The 26,211-nt window shown below is 35.0% G+C and overlaps 1 long non-coding RNA gene across 2 annotated transcripts; it reads left to right on the top strand.

Annotated features, from left to right (window-relative positions):
• Positions 1-295: 295 nt before the first annotated feature.
• On the top strand, positions 296-23,658 carry LOC120308221. Of its 2 annotated transcripts, XR_005556798.1 has the most exons (4): positions 296-1,050; positions 8,269-8,387; positions 23,163-23,325; positions 23,529-23,658. It is a non-coding gene; the product is annotated as an uncharacterized LOC120308221 (long non-coding RNA). The 2 variants fall into 2 exon arrangements; XR_005556797.1 differs by having other exon boundaries at positions 23,163-23,596.
• Positions 23,659-26,211: the final 2,553 nt, after the last annotated feature.

The raw sequence follows: 26,211 nt of genomic DNA on the forward strand, positions 1-26,211 counted from the left end.
ATTGATATTGGTGTCAATAATTATTCTAAAACTATTTGATAACCAAGTGATGTAACCATGACAAAAAATAAGCTGACATTGGCTGGAAATGAAAATTAGACCATTAATTTGCTCAGCAAATTAAACTGGTATTTTCAGACTAATGATGTAATCATAGATAATACTTATTAGCACAGAACTCTTTAATAGTATAGATTCATATGAGCTCTACGCTGAATATTGAGTAGAATGATTAGTCAGTTATAATGTTAAGGTAGTCAGATTTTTTATGTCGCTTGAATTGCTATTTAAAGGATATTTATTATTATAGATAACTTGTATTCTGTAGTTTGATAAAATTCCTGCTTTTCTTACATATGGGCTCCAGATTGCAATCAGACTTAAGAGCTAATCTTTCTGGGCTACTTGCCAACATAGTGAAAGGGTATTTTAGAGGTCAGCAGTGAATAGACTATTTGGATCAAGATAGGTGTATGAAAATAAGTTTTACCTTTATCACTGCTAGGAGAGTGGAGTAGAAAGGGGAAAAAAGGGCTTGGACATATTTTGTGTTATTCTTTTAGATGAATTCCAATATAATGTTAAATTGAGCAAGATTTATCATCTACAAGCAATTCAAAATAAACCAAGTACAATAATTTTATGTAATGTAGAACTATGTAATGATTAGTTATACTTCTGCCATTATACTAATAGTATCTGAGCTTTCTTAAGAAAGCTTCTCATGTTTTATTTTTTACTCTTAGATAAATGGGAATTCATGTATACATGTATTAAATAGAATTAATTGCATAAATTACATGTAAGTATCATAGTAGACCAACTTTTTTCAGCTGCTCCAGAAGTGGAAAAAAACGATTTTATTATTCAACTTAACAAGTGCTATATTTCAGTCGATACTTTTTATTAACTTCCTGAGTTATAACTAGCAAATTTTTTTCTTGGTCTGGTTTAGAGAAATTCTAAATAAAAGGTAAACAGCCTTTTGGGGGGCACAGGACTATGCTCAACCTTGCCGGGGATTGTCATGGACTGCAATTCAAAAAGCAGGTGGGTTTTCAGACAGCTTTCTCTCAGCAAACTTTTGTTTCTCTAACTAACCCAGTTGAAAGCATCATCTCTCTGCCCCCCTTTTTCTAATGGCAAGATGAAAACAAAGAGGCATATAGCTGCCAAATTTTCACTCTTAACACCTGAGACTGTTCATATTCCTATGTATGTTTTATTTCATTTACAATAGTTGGTCCTGTCCCCTTAGCCCTTCTAGATGATAGTTACAACAGAAATAAAGAATTGTTCTTATCCCTACATGTTAGTAACAGTCCTATTTAGCATGTCTCTATTGACTTCTTTAAAAATCAGTAATTGCATGAATGACATATCAGCTAATGTGATTAATCTTTATATAGGAACAATTTTTGCATTGGAAATATATGGCACATTACTCCATGTGATAATGACTACCAATGCATACACACGGAAGTTGAATTTAGTTACTAAATTCCATCAGATAGCAGCATATGTGTAAAAGGAAGGGACCACACATGCAGAATATCATGTATATCTAACTGAAGGGAATAATTTCCTTTTCTAGGTCAGCATTGTGACCTAGATGCACACTAGGAGGACATGGCTATTCTTTATGTGAATGTCCTCCTGTGTCAGAGAATGCAAATGTGCCCTTGAGCCAAGGGAGAAGGAAGTTGAATGAACTTAAAGTTAAATCAAGTAAAATTTCTATTCTGGAATGAATTATTGGCTGACTGCTATTATTCTTCCAGCAATGTAATCCAATGAAGGTTAGTTTTGCTGATCCTAATGGGTTGAATCCGTTTATTTTATTTTAATATAGCAAGAAAGGAAAAGAAACAAAAACTAAAAGTACAAAAAAGAAGAAAGAGAAGAAAATAACATAATTCTTAAAAATGTTACAGTATGTGGCCTGGAGTATTCTGGAAATTGAAGTCACATCTGGAGGGCACAGAAGTTAGGAAAGGATGTTGCAGACGCTCAGCACACCAACTAAATATATTACCATGCTCTAAGAAACTTGTTGCTCATTTCATTTATTTATTAAATTATGTTCATAGAACATATAGTAAAATCACTTTTTGTTGCTGCAATTCTTCCTGATACTTTCCTCCATGGTGAACTGCTTCAACCCAGCAACATCTGACTATTTTCTGAAACAAAGTGGTAGTTTCAAGACCTCCAAGACTTTTCTGTTGAAATTAAAAAAAAGGTTCAACATGGCTTTTCCATGACTCAGGGAGACCAGATTTATGATGTTTAATGGCTTTTCTCTGAACATTTTGTCTATCGGTATCCAAATTCCTGGATATGTATCAATGCACGTTTCCCTTACAGTAAAGAGTATTAAAATGATTCCTCATATCTAATACTAATTAGAATAGAATAGAATAGAGTAGAGTAGAATAGAATAGAATAGAATAGAATAGAATAGAATAGAATAGAATAGAATAGAATAGAATAGAATAGAATAACAGAGTTGGAAGGGATTTTGGAGGCAGTTTGACACCCCTGCTTTATAACATATTATTTATAAAACTGCCAGTTTCATTCAAAATAATTCCAAAATGAAGGGTAATAAAATAAATTCACAAAATATATTAACAGAGTAATTTGATAAAATATAATAAAACAACAAATTAAATGGCATAATTGTATAAATCCAACTAAAATTAGATAAATCTTCTGTAAATGATAATGAGCCTTGATGCCAACCAAAATATCATAAACAGATGCAAATACAGATAAGCTATAACACATATTATATGTTAAAAACTAATTAGGCTATTTGATCGGCTAAAGCATGGATTGACTTTCTAAAATATTCATGTCCATATTCTATAAATGATTTTGGCTGGCTATAATACCCAAAATAATAATACATGAATAAAATAGAAAGTAGAATTTCATGACAAGAGCCTTCCTTATATCTGTCACTTGAATGTGTTACTTTGTGTTAACCTTTGTGTTAACCTTCAATTATTCACTTTACTTCTCAAAGAAAAAGTTAGTTGCTGATAGAAGGATTACTTCATTAAGTTCTAGGTATATTGGCAAATCTATGTCTGAAAAGATCAGTTTCTTACAAATGAATATATAGTGAATTAATGAAGATAAATTGAGAAAATATGTTTTGCTTGTTACTGATTACTTATACATGAAGGCAAATAAAAATTTCCTTTCTGCTGAAAATGCCAGCCTGCGGGCCGGTTTCATCATACTGAAGCTGCGCCCACTGCCGGCCTGATACATTGTACGATGTCACATGACGTTGTGAGTTTGACATGTCTGTTATAAAGAGAGATAACACACCAAAGATAAAGTAGTCCTGATTTACAAGCATTATTTAAAAAGAAGAGATTTCAGACTGTACAGATGTAGACATGTTAAGTCATGTAGGCGTGTTAAGATAGAACATATGGAAGTTGTGAAACAACTAGCAAATGATATTTAAGTATAAGGAATAAATTTAAATTCATGGATCAACTCATTTTGAATTTTCAGTTCAAAGTCAAGATTTTTACAAGGAAGAAGCCAAAGGGCACTTGAAAATATAAATAAGGTAGCAATGCTTCCTATCTTAGAGAATTTTCTTACATCAGAAAATAAAGACTAGAAGGTTTTGACAACTGCCTACATAAGCAATATTTTATTTTGAGGCCTCAACTTGTACATATTGCTGGTAGTCCTCTTTTGACAACAACATTTGGGATCTACAAGTCAGTCATATTGCTAAGTCAAACCATGACTATGCTTATGATCTTGCTTCAGCTTTCCTTTGCTTTACAGACCTGAAAAGTTTGTAAATGCAAGGACTGGTTGCAAATTACTTTTTCATCATTGTTATAACTGCAAACAATTGTTGAATGAGGCAGTTGCTAAAAGAGTACTGCCTGTAATAAAAAAATTGAATGATTCATTCAATTCAATACATTTAATCTTAGCATGATAGAGTGATAAATGAGTGTCCAGATTTCCTATGAACATATCCAGAGAACGAAACTCCACCACCTCCCTTGGTAATTAGCTCTATGACTGAAATACTATACACAATATATCCTATTATGCTGCTTTAAAATTTAAATCCATTATTCTGTATCCAGTACTGTGGGATGATAGAAGAGATCGTGATCTGTGTGAGATCCTTACCGGTATTTGAAGAGTGGAATCATATTCCCCCCTCAACATTTTCTTCTTGAGGATAAAGGCTCAATATTCCTTCATTTCAATATTTCTTTGGAGGAATTAATTTCTAGTTTTCTAACCCTATGTCCGCTGTTTCTGAATCTCTTTCAGTTTGTTTGAATCACTCATATCCAATCATAATATTGAAGGTAGGGTCAGACCAATATAAAATATAATAGAATTATTTTTTCCTTTGATTAAGAGGTGATATTTTGGATGATATGGTTAGTATAAAGTCACATTTGCTTTCCCCCATCACATGACACTGTTGATTAATACTCTGTTTATAATCAACTACTATTCCTAGATATTTTTTCATAAGTGTTAATGTCAAGACATCTGCCCCTTCTATATTTATATATTTGATTGTTTTTTTTGAAAACTATTTTTTAATTTATTCAAAAAAGTTAAAATACAAAACACCAAAATATTTTTTTTAAAAAGAAAAACACAACAAACAAGACATAAAAAGAAAAAGGTACATTTAAAAGGGACTAACACATATACACATATTGTCCTCCCTAGTTGAATGCTGATTAATATATTACAGAAATATTAGTTTCCCATCTATTGCAAAACAGACCCAAGGAACTTTAAATTATTAATCTACTAAATCTATTTATAAATTGTCAACTGTCATCTATATACTATATTAATAACAAAATGATTAATAGAAAGGACAGCAATAATAAAAAACAAGAATAAAATTCCAAAACCTTGTGTTAACAAACTGTTATTGTAATCAACTCATGGAAAATTTATTATGGCTTCTTAACTATCTCAAATCTTCCCAAAAATTGAGCCTGATTGATTCTAAATCAAATATCCATGTTTGTTTCTTGTTTCTTCTTACTGTCTTTTATCAATTGTAATTTGGTTGAATACAATAGGTCAAATCTCCAAAGCCAGTCTACCCCAAAAAATCCAGATGAAATTGTTCCACCGTTAAATGTGATAGATTCATTCCCTAATCTCCTTCAATCCACTTAAAAAAGACCAATTTACCACTTATCCAGCCAGATGGTTTTCTGTTGTATACAAGTGCAGTCTTGGACTTGAGGAAGGTATATGAAGTTGACTCTATTATTTCTGAGTCCATTTTTCTTCCCAGCCAATCTGTTGCTTTGAAATCACAGTCCTTTTGCCTCTGAATGTTTTCTATAAACTCTGTTAATTTCTGAGTCCATATTTCTTTCCAAGAAATCTACTATAAAATCACATTCCTTTTGTGCTTTTATTTATTTACAGTCAGTTTCTCTGACTGTTTTCCATGATTTTTATGAGTTCATCAAACTTTTTAGAAAAACTTTCAGCTAAAGATTGCATGTTGCCATGTTTTTCCCGAGTGTCAGCCTCCTTCCCTATGTAATCCAATACATAGTGTAGTTCCTCAGTGTAGTGGATAAGCAGAACAGGGAAAAGACGAAAGAACAAGGAAGCTATTTTCTGGATAGTTCAATCCAAAAACTTTTGACAAATTAATAAAATACAAATTCCTGTAATAAATGTCCAATAAAATATAAATCAAGTAGAAGCACTTTCACCATTCAAAGGCACCTGCCGTGTTTCCATATAGAAAAGCAGAAGTTAATGAGAACAGCTGAATAGATTAAAGAAAAAAAGCAGAAAAAAGCAGATAACTCCCAGCAGGGGGTTAAAAATAAATTCAGCCAGCCAATTAACATTTAAAGATGAAAAACAAAACAAAACTTTAAAAAATGAAGTTAAAGCCCAGTCTTGGAGAATATTCTGCTGATAGGAAGAGGTGGAAAAAAGATTAATGACTTTCTGGCTGCTCCCATAGGGAACTGCAGTCTTCAAGGTTCCCCCTCCCTGGTGGGTCCATAGCCATCCAAAAGTTGTTTTGGGTCATTCCTAGGTGCCCCCATTCAAATCCAGGGAGCAACACTGCCAGAGAACCAACTTTGGCAATAAAAATAGCAGATCATTGGCAGGGGGGACAAAAAATTCCCTACCAGGCAACAGCCATCTTGAGGGAGGAATCCAATTTATATATTTGATTTTTGTTTATTTTGTTACATTATTTCCAAATTTAGAGGTTGCCCTATTTCTTGACAACTCTGAACTGCTTATAAAAAACCCAACAATCTACTGAGATACAAGTAAAAAAGGACTCCCGAGGACTGGAAAATAATTCACCAGGCTAGTCTGCAGACAAGATAAACATAACAAAAACCATAACACCCGCTATCATCACCACTACTACCACCCTCATTTGGTGGAATAATCAGGTTTTCAATAGTTTACCTAAGCAGGGTGAGAACCAAACATCCATATATGTTTTCATTTGTTTTATTGTTTACAAGAATATGTTAAATCATACATCAAAAGTAAAGTGTTCTATGGGCTATGGCATAAAGAACAGAGGATGTTATTTACAGTGTTAAGGAACAATATAGAAAAATCCCACATTTCCGAAATTATATGCATTTTCCTCTGCATTCAATAAGGCAGATAACTCTATCAGTTCCACATGAATAGATGCATCTCCTTTCTCTTCAGGGAAAGTGAATCATATAATTGATAGTATTTTTAGCTGCTAGATTTAATTTACAAAAAGACTGACCTACTACTCTTCTTAGATGCAAAACATCAAATATTTTGCTTGAGTATGGGGATGACATAAAGCCATTAGATCTCATAAAAGCAGAGATTATGAACCTGTAGTTTCATTTTTTTTCCTTTAAGACCTGGCAATGAACATATATAAAGAGCTAGATCTGGAAGAACATTTAATGGCCCTTAGGGACCTTTAAATAACACACACATGTTTGAAGGAAAATATTAGGCATTTCCCATTTGCATAATATTAGTAACTGTTTCTTCTGAGCAGTTACTATAGACCAGTGGTTCTCAACCTTTTTAATGCCGCGACCCCCAACCGGTCATAAGTTGAGGACTACCCAACCGGTTGTAAGTCGAGGACTACCCAACCGGTCCTAAGTCGAGGACTTTCCCTGCCCGGGAGCACCGCGCATGCGTGGTGCCGCCCCCTGCGCCGGCCGAGGCGTAGCTGGCAAGCGGCAGAGATGGCGCAGGCTGACCACTGGCTGGGCCACCAGCTGGCCCAGCCCAAGAGAGGTAAGGCACCTGCCGGGCCCCACGTGCGCCAGCAACCCTCCCTGCGCCCGCCAGCTCCCACCTCCCACCCTTGGCCCTCTTTTACTTACATTTTTAGTAGTTGCTCAGCAGGGAGGAGTGGAAACTTCCAGACAACTTGCAGCACCGTTTGCAGAATGGGACTTTTGGTGGGCTCAGCAGGGCAGAGACAGCCTGGAGAATTCCTATTGGCTTTTGAAAGCCAATAGAATTAGACTCTATTCAAGAGAGTCTGTTCTATTGGCTTTCAGAAACCAATAAAATAAAAGGGAGTAGCACAGCTAAGGAAAAGAGGGAAAAAATGGCAGATTGTGTTGTTTGGCGACCCCCATGAAATGGTCATTTGACCCCAAATGGGGTCCCGACCCACAGGTTGAGAACCGCTGCTATAGACAGATTATTAGTTCTAAGCAGCTAATGGGGTTAATGATAATGGTTCTATATAAGACAGTAAGGGAAACTGCATTATTTCAAATTAAACCAATAGTGTGTAGATCAGTATTACCTATGTTGACTGGCAGTGGTTCTTTTTAGCCCTTCTGCTATTTCTCAGTGTCTACACTTGTATACCCCATTGAATTCAATTTCTTTTCAATATATTTGAACTGATATTATTAACTGGTTGTTTATCTCTATCTTTATAGAAGACATTGAAGTATCAGAATATTTATTAGGTATGCAATAGTTTAATGTACAGTATTAATAAAGCATGGCAACCCTACTTTGATATGTATGAGATGGGTTTTAATAAATAAGTCCTCAAATTATGATCTAGTGGAACCAGGATTTCCGTTGCTATGTAATGTGGTTATTAAGTGGGTTTTCCCCAATTTTACAACCTTTTTTGTTTTTGCTAAGTAAATCACTGCAGTTGTTAAGTGAATCCTATGATCATTAAGCAACCCTGGCTTCCCATATTGACTTTCTTATCAGAAGCCGGTTGGGAAGATTGCAAATGGTGATGACATGACCCTGGGATGCTGTAACCATTGTAAATACATGCCAAGCACCTGAATTTTGATCCATGTGATTGTGGAGATTCTACGGCAGTTGTAAGTGCAAGGACTGATTGTAAGTTCCATTTTTCAGGGCCACTGTAACTTTGAACAGTTGCTAAATAAGTAGTTGTAAGTGAAAAAGTATCTGTACACAAAATAGTGGTGGTCTATAGCTCTTTTCTATATAATGTATATAGAATGACAGATACATTTCAGGATCCATACAATGAGAAACATGGTTGTGTTTTTAAGGCACAGTTACTTTTGGACAACTTCATAGATAGGAAGTTACTAAAGTTACTGAAATAGATCTTAGACATTAAGGTACAAATCAAATGATATATGACAGTAAAGAGCATAGCTGCAATTTGTCTAGCATGCAATTCTAATTTTTACTAGTAAATGAGAATGAAATGGATGACATAGATACTTGGTAGTTACTTTGAAATATCAACAGAAGATCTTTTTGTTTTTGTTTTTCTATAAACATAGTTGTACATTATAAGTCATTTTGATCAATCCAATTATTTTCTGTTGATTTCCAATAAGCTTAAACTTTTTTCCTTGTAAGCAGCAGGCCCAGTACCTTGGAAAGAAAGTGGAAGTAAAGAAACTTATCTAAGTGATAGGACTCCCAGATCTTTTTTTCTTTCTTCCCTGTATCTTTATGCTCTGTGCCTCTTAGCAGACAAAAAATAGCCAAGAGACGGAGAATGGAAGGGTTTATGAAGATCAGAAGGGACTGGCAGGAGACCAAAAAAAAAAAAAAAAAAAAAAGCCTCATGGGTCACTCTCAGCCTTAGGTATATGTTGTGGGAAAAACAGGAGGAAGAAGATATGTTGGATATGCTCACTGCCTTGAGTTTTTTTGTAAAAATAAAAAAGATGGGATACACATTCATTAAATAAATAAATATTATTTAAATCAGAATGACATGTACCCAGTCAAATGTATTTTGAATGATACAAGTCAGGGCTTTTGTGAGAAATTTAATCAAAAATGTGTGTTGATCTACATCCATCATATTACAACCCATACTGCAGTTAACAAATAAGTGTTCAGGGCTACCTAAATGAGGATTATTGACTAGAGGCAGCCCACTAAAAGTTTTAGGTAGCTACTTCTGTATCATCAATAAAAAGGAAAACAAAAGTCCACATATATAATCAGAAAAATAATTGCTGCATTTTAAAGTTAAATTATCATGTCTTGCCATAGTGAAAAAGCTGTGATAGTACCATATAGAATGTTAATGGGAAATTTCCATACTTCCTAAAGATTGTTTACCTTGTAACAGATTTGGATTGGATAACCTTTCAGATAGATGATGAGTAAAGTGACTTTTGATAACCCTTTAATTTGTCCTTAGTAAAATTGGATATATGGCTAACTTACAGAATACACTTTGCTAAGAACTCCAGAATTTAAGACCAGATCAGATTCCAGTGTTATTTAAATGTGCTTAATGTGGGGTAGTACACTCTTACATTGGCAGATTTTGGCTAGTATGCCAAAGCACAACCAAATCTGATTTTATCCCAAACATTATTATGCTATTATCTACAGCAGTGGTTCTCAGCCTTTCTAATGCTGCGACCCCATAATACAGTTCCCCATGTTGTGGTGACCCCCAACCACTTATACATCACCAGGTGCCGGGGCGTGGCCAAAGAAAAAGGGGAACAGCCTTGTTTGGCGACCCCCGTGAAATGGTCGTTCGACCCCAAATGGGGTCCCGACCCACAGGTTGAGAACCACTGATCTACAGCTAGGTTTTTTAATCTAGATCTCTTTAGCTTGAAGGTACATGAAATATACTGATACACAATCAAGATGTGCATTCCAATTTTCCATTCAAGTAAACATAATCAGTAGATTATGATAATTGTTTAAATAACTGATTCACAGGCAATTTATGCTACTCTAGTTTATTTTTTCATATGGCATAATACTGTTCTATAAATGTTAGCTCATTTAAGACATTACCAATTACAACTCTAATGTGTTTGAATTCTTCATTACAGCATTCTGACAGACAGATTCCTTTGATAGCCATATTAACTTGTTTTTAAATAGACTGTAAAAACACAATTGTTTATGTCTATTTTAATTAATACCATTTCTATGTTTGAAAATCATTCTAATCAGTGATGTTATTTAAATGCCAGTTTTAAGGTGAATAATTGTGAATTTTGTATTAAAATTATGATTGTTTAGTTTTTATAATGTAAAATAACCTGAAAATATTTTGCTCACGAAAGACATAAAATTTTCTTTTTATGACCCTGTAGTCCCTTAATTCAAGATACACTTGGGGTGACTGGATGGAGTTGAGCGTTTACTTGCTGGATGCTCTTCCTGATACCTTTATGGTGTCCGCAGCAGATTTTTTTTTCTTTTTTTAATGAAAAACATTATAAAAATATAGCTCTAAGTAAATAAATATACTTAAATACATATTTAAATACAGAAAAATTTAAATTTCTAAATGGGCGAGTGTTGTGGTATAGTATTTAAAAACTGTTTAATACTTTGTTTTGTTTCTGATGAATTTCCTTTTGGGCTAAAACATGTTGAGCTATAATAAATGCTATTTTATTTTATTCTATTTTGTACTATTAATAAAGATATTAAATTGGAACATGATTTATGTATTTAGCTGATAATCACTAATAATATATATTGTGAAATGCAAAACTGAATATTAAGATTTGTGTGAAATCTTAATCATTGTGCATGCAAAATAAATATAACATGATAGCAATGATTAGGAGCTGATTGTAGCTTAGATCATGAGCTTCTCTTTGCAAAATTTAGGCTTAAATTGAAGAAAGTAGGGAAAAGCACTAGGCCACTCAGGTATGAACTAAATCATATTCCTGATGAATATACAGTAGAGGTGACAAATAGATTTAAGGAATTAGATCTGATAGACAGAGTGCCTGAAGAACTATGGATGGAGGTTTGCAACATTGTACAAGAGGTAGAAACTAAAACCATCCCAAAGAAAAAGAAATGCAAGAAAGCAAAATGGCTGTCTGAGGAAGCTTTGCAAATACCTGAGGAAAGTAGTATCCATACAAGTAGTATTTTAATAGCAGTTTTGTAATATTGAAAATTATCAAAATGAATGTCCTTGTCTTGAACATTACAGAGAGAGTATGAATGGAATCTGCAGTTATTCTTACTATGGAGAAAATCTATAGTGACCTCTGGAAATTAAAAATTATTATATTAATAGAACAAAATGTGTTGAAGTGGAAAATGTAATCTGAGTCAGCAAAAATCAGCAGTGGGAAATGGCTTGACTTAAATATTAGGGTGACTTGCTTAAAAGTATTTTAACAGTTGGGAAATAGAGGCATCAGTTTAGAAAGATGATGAATGAATGAATGTGTGTATTCCAAATGGAAAAAAGTCATAGTAATCCTGGTTTGTTAATATTGGCAGGGATTTAAATTACTAATTTAGTTCAAGGAGTGTATATTCTACCATTATTTGCATGGATCTTATGCAATTATTTGAAACTGAAGCTTTACTGAGTGTTACAAAACACTTAAAGCAACCAGAATTGACTAAAGGCATACTGCATACAGTTCTGATTAATAATGAAAACTCAAAAAGAATACTTGAAAAAAAATAGTGTTTCGTTTTGGTGAATCATTTACTATAACAAGCCAGGGAGATGCATTGTAGAAATTTATATGAAAATTATATGAGTTTAACTTGTTGAACTAGAGGCATTGTATTTCTGCCTTTAAAATTGTCTTAGATCTTTTCCAAAATACTGTTCCGCTTTAATTATTTCTGACTGATTAATCACATGCATAAAGAATTTAGAGTAGATGCTATAAAGTAATGGATTATTTTTTCACACCTGGTGGTAAAATAAACATATTTTATTGGATATCATTTTGTCTAGGTCAAATTGTTGAAGGAAAATGTTATTTTCTTTCTCGATTTTGTTCTGCCTATTAAATTTTATTAAACTTTTTACACTGAAAAATGCTTGCTAATAATAATATTTATATGGTGTGAGGTTGTTTCCTTTAAAAGAACAAACAGCATAAGAAATTAGGTCCTCATCTTACATCATGCAGGAGAAGCCTCTAGATCAGGGGTCCCCAGTCTCTGGACCACGCAAATGGAGCTGCTCGCCTTGAGCATGCTCAATTGTTGCTTGCACAGAATCATTCCCTCTCCCCCCCCCCGTCCCCCTGCTGCTGCTGGTGGTCTGCAAAGTCGAAAAGGTTGGGGACTGCTGCTCTAGAAGATCTCTACAGACACCTTGGCTGATAGTTTTAATTTACATTTCTGACTGCCCTTTGTGATCTTTGGAAGATTTTGGTACAAAGAATTTTTAAACTGAATGTCCCATCTATTCAGGCTTCTCAAGTTTTTGACAGAAAGTTTTTCTGGTTTGCTTTTTTTCTACTATGATCTTTAAACTTGATGTGCATCTGAAAACAGTGCTGATACCTGGCTGCAATTCTACATTGAAACCCATCTTTCATCTCATACTTAAGTTTTCCAGAGACCAAAATGATTGATTCTTGCTCTTAGATGTTGAAAGGCTGGTAAGACTTCTGCAATAGTGCTGGAAAAGAGAAAGCTGTCCTGCTTACCAGGCAAGATAAATAGATGAATTGGGAAACAATTCTAATTATCGCAGCAAAGAAAATTATTATTAAGAAAGGAGTGATAATTTTCTTTGAGATTTACAAGTGGGTGTGAAGAAAACATGGCTAAGAATTATATTATGCAAACATATTTATTCACTTGTTTGTATATTGATTGTTAGTTCTTTATTCCCTTGTCATTCACTTTAATTAAATTTATCCAAATGTCAAAGTATTAAAAGATACTTTGGATTCCATTTTTAACCATTTTCATCATATATATTTCTATCGATTATAGTAACAATAGATGATTTGTATTTTGTTTTAGAAGATTTGTGTTATAATTAAAATTTAGCATTTATTTTACTGGTAATATTGTACCTCTGCATTATTCAGACTTTTATTATTCGTTACATGCATTCCTTACAAGTCAAGGATCAAAATATTGAAAAAATTCAAAGATTCAAAGCAAACCTTCAAGGCAACAGGTTCTGAGCTTTTCATGTTCCCTTTTCTATTTTTTTATTGATTTTGTTTTTTAAAAATGGCATGCTCCAATTAAGAGTACAACTTTTTACACTTGATGTTTTTATTTGGGGGAGTGAAATGATCTATAAAGATTGCATGGTAATGTAGTATTGATCACTAAAGGACAGCCATATAATTTTAAGGATTATAAAATGCACATATTGATTTAGGATTAAACTAAGTGTATTTTCAGTTAAAATAATTTATATGTTTTCAGTTGTGCAATTATTTTACTGCATTTTTTGAAGCTTTGAACAAGGAAAAATGATGGAGTTTGCTGGGGTATAAGTCAAAGAAAGCCTGGATTGAAAGAATCAGGTCTACTGGGATTCTGATAGTTTGAATCAAATGAAACCTGAATCAGACTTATTCTGGAGTTGAAAAGGTTACTTGAAACCATGGCTTCAACCAAGGATGCTCTTTACATGAATCTGAAAGTCTTAATTGAGAAACAATGGCCTGAATTAGAGTTATTTACTGTTTGATAGTCTGAATCAGTGGTTCCTTGACTAGGGCATTGTTTACTAGATGGTTGGTCTGATATTAATCCTAGTGTTAATTTTGGCTTATCTGATTGCTGGCGAGGAGATGTTCTGATTTATTAGTTTTCTTTTTAGCTTTTCATTGTCTCTTTTGAATAGTGCATAAATATTTACTTCTGTGTGCCTGTTAATGGCTAAATTGTCTGAGTGTCAAGCCTCCAGGTATTCCTAGCTAGTAGTTTTTGGACTTAGCTTGGTCTAGAAGGCTTACAGTCTCACAGTCAACACTGTGTGAACTTAAGAAATTTCATTATTCTTCCGATTGATAATTGGTGGTCATGCTAGATGGCTGCCTGTCTAGTTTTCTGCCCTAGGCTCTGCTAGTCTTATGCCTCTCTGCCCTATATAGCAACTGTTATAGTCCTTGCATCTTTGGCTATCTCCAGCCTTTGGGGCTTGGTGGCCCGGTGGGATGAGGGGAACCGGGCCATGCAGCTCAAGTTGTACAAGCAGCAAGCCAGTGCACACATGCATGCGCATGTAGCTTGACTTGTGTGTGCCTGTGCATGCATGCTGGCCCACTGCTCAGGTGGCCCAGTTCCAAATAGGCCACTAGGACTCATTTTTTTTCTTCTTGGGGACTGGTTCTTTTAGATGTTTTGTACTATTTAGTTGGTTTGTGTGCTGCAGTGATGCTGTTTGATTGTAATAGTCTGTTGGTTGTTTTTTTTATATATGGCAACATTATTTTTTTCATAGCTTGTGTTGGTTATGCATGATGGGTTAAGTGGTCAGGTACTTTTTGGTAAAGCTGCATGGATTCCTATTTTGTTGTGAATAGGTCAGGGGTAGGCAACCTCAGCTCTTTTATGACTCGTGGACTTCAACTCCCAGAATTATCCCACAAGTCATAAAAGAGCCGAGGTTGCCTACCCTTGATATAGGTGGTCTTTTCTGGTGTTCTGGGTTACTGTAGTGCATTTGTTCATCTGAATAATATTCTAACCCAACTCATGTATATTTGTGTGTCTCTGTGTGTGTGTGTCTATGCGTAAGAGAGGAAAAATATACAGAAATTACATACAAAATGTATATTCCCTTAGTTTAAACTGCTGCCTATCTTCAAATAAAGAAATCAAATATGATTTCCAGTAAAAAGCATAAAGTATCCTATCATCTATTATCACATATAAAGTCAGCTCACAGTATTTTGTTGGTGCATAAGATTTAGTAATAGTGCTTTTTTTGAAAAAAAAAAAAAAGGTGCCAGAACTCACATCATACAACCTGCCTTGCCTACCCTACAAGGTTTATCTTTGTGGTTGAAAAAAAAACCCCTTCAATTTTTAGTGTATCTAAAAGACTAGGATTTTGTTCAAGGTAAGTCAATACTATTAATGTTACCATGCACTGTGTCGCTTTAAATTACAAGAAGGCATTTTATTAATCTTCTGGGACATTTACCATTGGCATTACCCATTTAGTTTAATGAGTGGAAATGTCAGATTTCTATGTGGAATGAAATTGGTCCAATAAAACAAAATTTGGTTACTTGTAAAAGATGGAATTATTTTTAAGGAGTTGTCAAACAAGATGGAAAAATTTACATTTGGAGTTTAATATGGATATTGACTTGAAACAAAGTTGAAACTTTGTCAGTGAACAGATTACTTTTAGTTTACCTTTAAGTTAAACCCAATTTAATAAATAGATCTGATTAAACCTCATACTATAGGTCTACCTTTACATCTGACAAATACATAATTAATATATATTATTATTAATAACTAGCTGTACCCAGCCACGCGTTGCTGTGGCTCAGTCTGGTTAAATGGAAAAGAAAGAAAAGAGAAAGCGCATGTTTGTAATATGTTTAATTTCACAATATTGGGTATACAATATTTTTTGTTGTTCCATTGTCTGTGCAGATATAGAAATTGTCTGAAATCATAGCGTGTGTTGCTTTTACGTCCAACAGATGGCACTATTTTTTAAAAAGAGCATGTTTTTACCTGTCAAAGGTATGACATCTATATAATATAGGTATATAAAAATGTGCATATTCGAAAGCAACGTTGTGTCAAAATTTCAAAGCAATCTGTGAAGAACTTTCGGAGATTTAAAATTTTGAACAAACGAACATTTATATTTTTATTTATATAGATAATATCTCCAAATGACAAGACATTGGCTTTATTCTTATTCTTCCCCTCTGCAGTTTGAATATAAAGTATAAAAGACTAAAAAGAGATTTGAACTACCCAAGGAATTGAAACAGCAAAGTTTCGCTGTCAGGCAAGCTTCCATGACAGCTGCCTTTCTTTCCTCTCACTTCACCTCTTTTTAACTTCACATCCTACCTTCTGTAAGGGAAGGCAAAAGGCTCACCCACCCTCTTGTAAAAGATGGCCTCCATGTTTATGTGTCTCCCGCCGCCACCATCAGCTTCCACACCACATGGTCCGACCCAGCCAATCAAGCCACGCTCTGGCTGTGGTGCTTCAGCACCTCATGGCTTCTCCTAGAAGAGGCAGACAGTGCCAGAGGGGACCCTGTTCACACCATACCACCAGTGCGGCATTTTCAAAAACAAATGAGGATAGGAAGGGAAACAATAGGAAAAGAACATAACTGTGGAAAATCCATCGAAAAAAGGTGCCAGAACTCTGTTCTGGTACATTCTATGACAAAAAAAGCCCTAGTAATACTTAACATTTAGGATTTTATTTAGTTCTAAATAACGGACTAAATAGATCATATTCCAAAAAAACTGAGTTTTATGATCTTACCCACCATTACAGTAAAATCATTATGAGCATTATGAGGGATCCTTGGTGCTCTCTGAATCTGGTTGTTTTCGTGCAAACGTTTCATTTTCTAAACTAGGCAACATTGACGAGGACCCCTCATGTCAGTATTGAGCTACAAATATACTCTTAATGATTCTTAGCATTATGTTTACTAGGAGATTATTGAACTTCTTATCAAGATAACTGTAAAATGTTTATAATCAACTTTCAGTAAAGAGAAAGATCCATATGGTTTTAGGATGGATCAGATTATTGCCTTCTTTATAAAATTATCTATCTTCACAAGTCTTCGTCATGCTATTATCATTATCCTAAGTGGCTTAGCTTAAATAAAATAAATCCATTGAAAAGTAATAAAACTTCAAATAAATACTATTATTAAAAACTGCTATTATCGTTAGGAAAAGCTTGAAGAGGATTATCTTTACCATTCAATGAAATGAAATGAGGATAGGGGTGTATCTAACCTCAGGAATAAACTGTTTCAGAGGGAAGGGGACTGCTGTTAAGAATAACATTAACCTGGTTTTATCCCCTTGGTGTCTTTTGAGGTGGTTATTCAGAGCAACCTGTATCTGCTAGTTTGTGTAAGTTGGTAAATTCTGTCTAAAGCAGATAATCCTGAAGTTTGCTTTATTTGGTATATTGTTATATTAGAATTTTATTTTCATTTTTTTCCACTTCTAAAGAGATAATTTTTAAGACTCACATGCAAAAAGTACAGTGTGGTCCAAGCAATCTGATGAGGAAGGGGGTTTGGAAAATTTTATGATTTATGGTTTCAGATATGACAGTCTAGTTGCGAGACAGAAGTATAAAATCAGAATTTAGACATTGATCTAACAAATCATTGCAATTATGTCACTTTTAATTGGTGCGCTTTAATATGTAATTAACAGTAGTATCTCTAGAATCCATAGAAGAAATAATATTAGAAGCGTAGTGACCAAATGGATATCATGCTTATATCACTAAGAGAAACACTGGCCTGTAAAATTGCTGTCAGAGCCAAAAGCATCTTGTTAGATGCTTAAATTTCTATTAATTCTAGGCCTTGCAAGAATAAGGTCTAGATGAGAACAGCATCCAGAAGTACTAACTCTATTATAAGGTTACATTAACAGAATCTTGCAAGTCTGAAAGTACATATCTTACCCTTATGCTGTTCTATTATTGTAATAAATATTTGATTTTGGCATCTTCTCTTGCCTTTGCAGTCCAAGAAATTAGGAAGGGTCCCTTCCTTTTGAGATGTTTGCCAGATAAATAAATACATTCCACTATAACAAATACATGTCAGAGCACAGTCAACATATTTTAAGACACAAAAATTAACTTTTAATTGCAAAACATATGCAAAATATAAATAAGGCTTTAAAAAGCAATTATGTTACTCATCACTGACAGTTGTATTTGACAGCAAGCAACTCAATTCTTTCATCATCTTGTGTTGTGAATAATTAAAATTAACAGAACTGAAAATCACTGTAAAAAAGTAAAAGTGATTGATGAATAACTTGAAGAAGTGAAATCTGTGTTCAATCTGATCTGAACTTCAACCAGTAATTAATAGTAAATAAAAGGATTTATACATCAACTAGTAATGAAAATGAGACAGAATAAAATACTTGTTTTTCATTTTAACACATTGATTACATTGCAATTAAAAACAAAAATACCAAGTAATGTGGGAAATACTTTGTTTAGTTGGGCTTATAGTGAGAATACTGCAGAAAATGATTTTATTTTCATTCACTTTCTGAATTTGTATATTATTCACCAATATTATGCATTTCCTCAGCCACTGAAAATAAAAACATGAGACATTAGATCATGAATTAGAATGAAAAAGCAAGGACATGTGTCAGAATACATAGAAACTGAATATTGAGAGATCACCTTGAGGAAAACAAAATTAAATTATTCAGTTTTGCTCCAAGACTTTCAGATATAAGGTAAAATATTCTTCAGAGAATGAGGTGATTTTCTTCAGATATTTTAAGGGAAGGGAATTATTGAAAGATCAATGGTTCATCTCTTCATCCATTGAAGATCTGATGCTGAAGGCAATTCAGAATTCAAATTTCAGCAGAAATTATGCAAATGACTGATTGAAGGCCATATGTGTGAGACTACATATAAACAGGTGGTTGCTGGCAGTTGAAGAAGATATTTATACCAACACTGACAGCTATTAACTAATGGATGTAAAAATACTGCTCAAAGCAATTGACAGGAGGAAAGAAAATATATGGTGTATTCAACAGATGTAATTAGAGAGCAAATGGTAGCTGGATTAATACATTTATTAAATGTAAGTTTTCAATAAATTGATGGAATTCCAGTGCATTGGGAAATTATTTATTTTATTTATTTGAATTCATTACAGGTAATTGTTGATTTATGATCACATTTGGAACTGCTACCCACCAAGTCCATAATATTCATGTTCACTGAAAAAATCGTTAATTATTGTCAATTATTTCTTTTCCTTCAAACACTTTCCAATCTTATAGCTGGCCCAGTATACAATCTCTTCTTTGTTCCCTGGCAACTATCTTTTTAAAGGTTATTAGAGATCATGGGAACAGATTTTTCTTTGTTTCTGGGCGTTTTCTTTAATGTACTATATTCTAATTGTCCAATAGATGTCAGCAAATATTTATTTTCCAGCTCTTTCAGAAAATAAGTTCTTATTATTTTTCTTTTTTTAATAATTTCATCAAAATTCTTTAGAATATAATCTTAGCAGTTTGTTTTAGTTTCTAAGTTTGATCAGATTGTAGTATTTTGAATTTAATTTCAATATGTTTCTTTCTTCCTTAAAGGTTAATTCGCCACTTCTGTCTATGTGGGAATGGGAATGTAGTCCCCTCCCCTCACTTTCGGAGGTTTTTTTGCTTTTTGCAAAATAAGGGAGAGAAGATCAAATACTCTCATTAATTCCAAGCATGCTGTTCACTGTTGTTCTGGTTAGTGCTCTTGGACTTTGGCTGCAGGTAGCTTGGGCTAGATGCTGGCATGCGACTAGCCTTTCTCCTGTCGGGTCAGAGAGCTTCTCCTGGATCGAAACAGAATGACCACCACTGTTCCGTGATCAGCAAGGTGTCCCTCTTTGCCACCTCTCCAGAGTGATTTCAGACCCATTTAGGGTCTCCTGGCAGGACGAAAGCAGCTGCGGGATGCAAGATTTCGCAATCTCGTGGCCATGTGCTACGGCACAAAAACCGGAAGTCTGAAATGCAAATTTTTTCCATCACTTCTTGAGTAACATCTGTGGCCATAACTTGTATTTGTCTTTGGACACTGTTGTCAGAACATGGAATGTTACGAATAGCATCAGCCATTTTTTCATCAAAGAAAATTGAAACAATTGCAATGGCAGAAGGAACCACGACTTTCAACTATTGTATGAGGCTTATTTCATTTAGCTGCTATCAAGAACAATTCATTAGATGCTTCAGGACATTTTTTTGAGATGGTTGTGGACTTCATGAAAGCAGCATGGCATGTTATAAATTCGTCTTCACAAAAAATGCTACTGGCTTTTCTTTGTGGTCTTTATGTTTTATTGTTAAATGTCTCTAGAGCAAAGAAGGCTTAATGGAATGCTTGGAGATAATATTGCAGATAACATAAGCAAGAAGCCGATGATAGTTTTCTTCCATGAAATAAAATTCAAACTTCAAATAATCTTCACTGTATTTTCAATTCGATGCCGGTTTTAATTTCTTTAGTGGTAGTTCCTTTACTGAATCACTTTTTCTTTGCATTGATGAACATATGATGAATTTATCCATATTTAATATACACCACTACCTCAGATAGCTCGTCGACACTTTTTCCTCTCCCCTTCTGTTTCACTGCCTACTGGGCTCTCCTTCCACAGCCTCTGCTTCTTCGTTGATCCCTCTTCTCCCTCTCTCTTTCTCCATCTCCTTTCCTGTCTTTTTTTCTCTCCCTCTCCCACCAAAACCACCTTTTATCTGCTGTCCTTTCTCCCCCCTCCTTTTCTCTTTCAGGTGCACCAGGGGCTCAGGAAGAGCTCCAGCGTCAGTTGCTACTCCAGTCTCACTCTCCCATACAGTCACCCACTCCCCAGCTGGCCAAAGCACATAATGCTGATCAGCTGGAGCTGCATGCTCTGATCCTGGGACCTCTGCTGAGCACCGGCAGCCTTCCAGCTCCAGCTGACTCTTTCACTCCAAGGCCTGTCTGCTGCTCCTGGTGATAGCAGAGACTGTTGGAAGGACCAATCAGCTGGAGCTGCATGTGCCAATCCTGGGCCTTCAGCAGAGCCCCAGCAACACTGCAGCTCCAGCTGACTCTCCCCCAGGCCTCTGCGGTGCTTCTGTTGCTTCACCTCATCGTCCCCGTTATAGTTGTTTAGGTTGCATACCATCTGCCAGGTGCCGAAGTACCACCAGTGGTATGCATATCATGGGTTGAAAAGCCCTGCCCTAGGATACTGGAAATGTTATAAATACATGCTGGTTGTCAAGCAGCTGAATTTTGATCACCTGGCTGCAGGGAAAATGCAATAATCATAAAGGCCAGGACTGGTCATCAGTCACTTTTTTTAGAACCCTTGTAACTTTGAACAGTTAAATAAATGGAATCAGCTACAAGCCTGAAGTGGATAATTGAGAGTTACTTACAGTTACTTACAGAGTTATAGTTAACATGCACCACTGGCCATTCTAGTAACTTAACTTCTTTAGGACCTGGACAAATACACCTCCTGATCCTTTTAGACATTCTGACATAATTGTATACTCTTGATAATGATATTCTTATAAACCACCTATATGGGATCAGGGCTGGGACACTCCCAGCTAAGTGGAGAGTTTCACTCAATAATCATAAGAGCCATGGTGGCACAGTGATTAGAATGCAGTATTGCAGGCTGACTCTGCCAACTGCCAGCAGTTTGATTCTCATTGGCTCAAGGTCAGCTCAGCTTTCCATCTTACCGTGTCAGCAAAATGAGGACCCAGATTCTTGGGGGCAATATGCTGACTCTGTAAACTGCTTAGAGAGGGCTGTAAAGCATTATGAAGCAGTATATAAGTCTAAATGATATTGCTATTGCTAAAAGGGAGAAGCAATCAAATCCTTGGCTGCTCCAGTGTGCACTGGTATTGGGCTGGGGCATCTCCCCTACACTGTTTAGAATCAATATAAAACCTCTGGGAGATATTATCACTATGATTATGATGGCAACTCAAAAAAAGCTTAGGACATCATTACATAAATCATAACTTCACTTTTTAGAAAAATGATAATAATACAATATAACCTCTATAGCAGAACCACATGCATTCTTTCTGCTCTTATCCTTTTATGTTATATAATTTATATAATTACAAGTGGGTTGCTGCAGGATATTTCTAACTGAAAAATCCAAATTTCTTCATAGACATTATCTTATGTTCACTGGGTTGGTGGAATTTGTGTTCAGATAATCCGGAAGGCATTAGGTTCCTATACTTTCACTTGAGTTTGCTGTATGTTGGCATAAAGCAATGTTCTCCATCTTAGTAATGTATCAAGTTCTTTCACCACATAGACTTCCAGCTTTAACCAGGAGAAAAGGTTTAGAATCACAAATTAGAATAGGTTGTAGACAAAGATTAAAAATTGAACTTTCATTCGCTTTTGAGGTACAAAGCTAAGTATTCATATATTATAAAGGGCTTGTAGGGGATGGCTCACTTTAACCACCTCCAGCAACTGATTGTATTTTACACTCTTGAAATAAACCTCAGTTCTGCTTCAAGCAACTGCCATGTTCCCCAGTTCTGACTTGTAAAGGAACCTGTTAAGATTTATTTCTAAAAAATATCTTTCAGAATTCCTGGCTAATATTTTACTTTCAAACATTTGGACTACATTGCATTGATAAGTCTGAACTATCCTTCAACTATGCTATTCTGATTACAAGAGATACAAATTGCTAGCAAATGTTTCTGCTGAAAAATATAAAGTTAGGCCATCTTTTGTTCAGGAATAATCTGAGAGGTGCCTGAATGGAAGATTTATCCTTTTGTCATTCTTTAGTAAAAGAAAAGTAGTAGTGATGGTGATTTTTTTGTGTGTGGAAAAGTAGGGAACAGATAAGCAATTGCAAATGTCAAAAGGCAAATATTGGGCACATCAAAGAAGTAGGGAGATAAATTAATCTGTCTATTTAAGCAGTTTAGGATAGGGCTTTAAAAAGTTAGTCTAGCAAACTTAGAAGTCAAATCATAATGTCCAACAAAAATATTATTATAACTAAAAATATGATCACAATGTGTAGCTAAAGGTGTCTTGACAATAGATATTTGGATTCTTTGGTTTTCTTCTCTGCAACTGATGAGGACTTACAACAATTGATCATTCTGTAGGAAGTTGAATTCTGCGCTCGTTCTTCTAGCCAATAAATGAATGGCAGAAATGTCGCCTTGGCAGAAATAAAGGAGATCAAAGCCAGCTGCTGGAAAGGAGATCTAGTTTATTCAGAAGCGAACTACTCGGCATCAGTTCTGGGACACCTGACATCCTGGTTTGGTGAGCAGATGGATTTTTATATGGTTTCTGAGCTTTTAATTGAAATATCCAGATTTGGTGAGCATGGGCTTGTATGTGTGTTTTTTAATATTTTAATTGTGGTGGGCCAGCTCCTTATTGAGGTTGAGGAGTTATGTTCTGCACTCTAGGTCAAGTGAGGGAATGTAGATTAAATGTTATTGTTTGTGTTTTAATCCCTTTAGTCTTCGACTTCTTGTGAAACCTGTAGCCGGCAATCATTCTGTTTGTGAGTAGGCTATAGCCTGCAGCACTTTCTCCCTCTGAATGGAGCTGCTTCAGATGCTTGGTATCCATTTTCAATAGGTATTCCGCTTTTGTGAATGAGATACAAAACTATCTCATTCCTAGATACTTAACTTGTTGTGAAAACTGCTCTGGGCAGTTTCCTTAATCAGTGGGGGAGTGTGGTTTGAATTTCTTGCTGTGGAAAGTCTTGTCTATTTCTTGGACTGTTTTTCCTTCTCACCTGATTTTTTTGGGGGGAGGGGCCCTACAGTTCAAAGTTAACAACGACCCTGAAAAAAGTGATTTATGACTGTTTTACACACTTACAACCATTGCAGCAACCCCATGGTCACGTGATCAAGTTCAGATGCTTGGCAACATTTACGACGGTTGCTGTTTTCCAGGGTCATGTGATCACCTTTTGACAAGCAATGTTAATGGGGAAGACAGATTCACTTAACAACCATATTAATAACTTAACAATTGCAGTGATTCACTTAACAGGTGTGGCAGGAAAGGTCAGAGGCAAAATTCATTTAACAACTGTCACACTGAGCAACAGAAATTTTGGGCTCAGTTGTAGTTATATGTTGAGGTCTATCTGCATCTGTAATGCAAAAATGAAATGATGGATCTTGCATCATGAACTCCTGTGTATATTTTATCATTTTGGTGTCATGACAATTAGGAATGGACACATGCTGTATGTCAGGAAAACAGAGGAATGGTTTAAAGAGCAGAAGACAGGTGTTAAATTTGTGCCTGTTTCCCCACATATCTTTGTGAAAATGAATCTGAAACTCTGTGCATTGATGATGATGATGATGATGATGATGATGACGATGATGGTAAGTTGAAAATCTAGTTATGGAAATCTAGAAAGAAGCTTCACCCACAGCCAATACCACTGGATGGCATGAAATTCTCACTTTTGCTAGAACTCTTTCAAGAAATAAGGAACACATGTAAGTGCAATTTTTTATGAAACTGTGTATTGCATAGAACAATATATATGATTTGAATCTGTCTGCTCTTCCCTCAGTGTTTTTCAGTGATCTGGCTGAGAATCAATTAGAGATGAAGGTAATTTAACTGTATATTAAATCATTGTACTGGCTGTGCTGCAAACCCAGCTTAAATTTTATTTTATTTTATTCAACTTTCATCCACCAAAAGCAATTTTTTTGGGCTGCAGCAGAATGAGAAATGGAAGGCAGAAAGATTATTTCAGTGCAGTTGAATGGCTAGGGTTTTTTTTTGAGCTTCCTTCTCCTTGAACTCTTTTCAGTTCCATTTTAAAAGATTTTCTAATTGTTGTACAGGGTTGACCAACATGAAGAACTCACCAAAACATTTAGATAGTCTCTTCTGCATTATCAAAAAAAAAAAAAAAAAAAAGAAAACAACAGCCCATAAGAAAGCACACAGTAATTTAAAATGTGCAATTTAAAAATATGCTAATATATAATTTCTGGGCCTGGTATTTATATTTGCTTTTCCTCTTCAGATACTGTGACTTTTGTATCATTTTCTTTTACATTATTATCCCATTGATCAGTGCTGATTCTTCTTAATTTTATAAGTTTCTCAAGTAAGAGAGGGTTAAGTCTCAAATATTACTATGTTATAAGACAGGTTGTAACAATATCAGTATTATATTGTAACAGAATATTATGAAGTATCATTATTACTCATTTGTGCTACAAATGAATTATCTGATATATTTTGCTATCTTTCCCAATAGTGATCAAAGTTGTGGAGGCAATAAGCTTTAATCCATCATCCAGTGCCATACATAAATTCTAAAATTGGTTATAGAAAAATCAGGAAGGCTCAGTATCTATTTTTTAATCTAAACATTTCTATCAAAGATAGCATAACATATCACAGTTTTTGTGTGCTAGCAGTATCTGACAGAAAACCTTAAGTATTGCTGGGAACTGAACTTTGACAAGAGCTGTCTAATAACTATTTTTAATATGTTAAGTTTATATTTACCATCATACTGTCATATGTATATAAATAACTGCAGCAAACCAAACCAACCAGTCCTGAAGCAAGATTAATTATGTTATTTAGCTTGGGATAATTAAGCCACTACCTCAGAGAAGAACCCACAACAAGCAATATCCAATATTTAAAAGGTCTAATATGTCTGAGCTGCCTAACTGCAAACCAACATACATCAATAATTTTGACAAAATTTGCCTTCTCAGTAACAAAAATTCAATAGCATTCCATCACTTGGTACATTAGCAGGGACAGAATATAATTTTTACAAAGTGCTTACCTGGTGATATAGACGTTATCTGTCTCTTTTAAATGGAAATCTCACTCAGCTGATCTCTGTTACAACATTGCAAGAAATAAATGTAACAATTTATTCCTAGCAAAGTACATTTACCAAGAGGTAGTGGTGGGTTTCATATAATTTAACAACCATTTCTCTGCCTTGCCTTCTCTCCACATTGGTTGGGGTGGGCTGCTTGGGGGATTGGCTGGGGTGGGGGCAGGAGGTCCCAGTGGGGGGGGCAGGAACTCCCTGTTGCAGAATTGCTGGAGATCCCAGCTGGGGGAACAGGTGGATATGGTTGGGGGGGCTGCAAGACTCTCAGAATGGGATGGGTGCAGGAGGGTGGG

This window comes from Crotalus tigris, unplaced genomic scaffold (genome assembly GCF_016545835.1).
Source record: "Crotalus tigris isolate CLP2741 ecotype Arizona unplaced genomic scaffold, ASM1654583v1 scf7180000017883.2314494, whole genome shotgun sequence".
Lineage (NCBI taxonomy): Eukaryota > Metazoa > Chordata > Lepidosauria > Squamata > Viperidae > Crotalus > Crotalus tigris.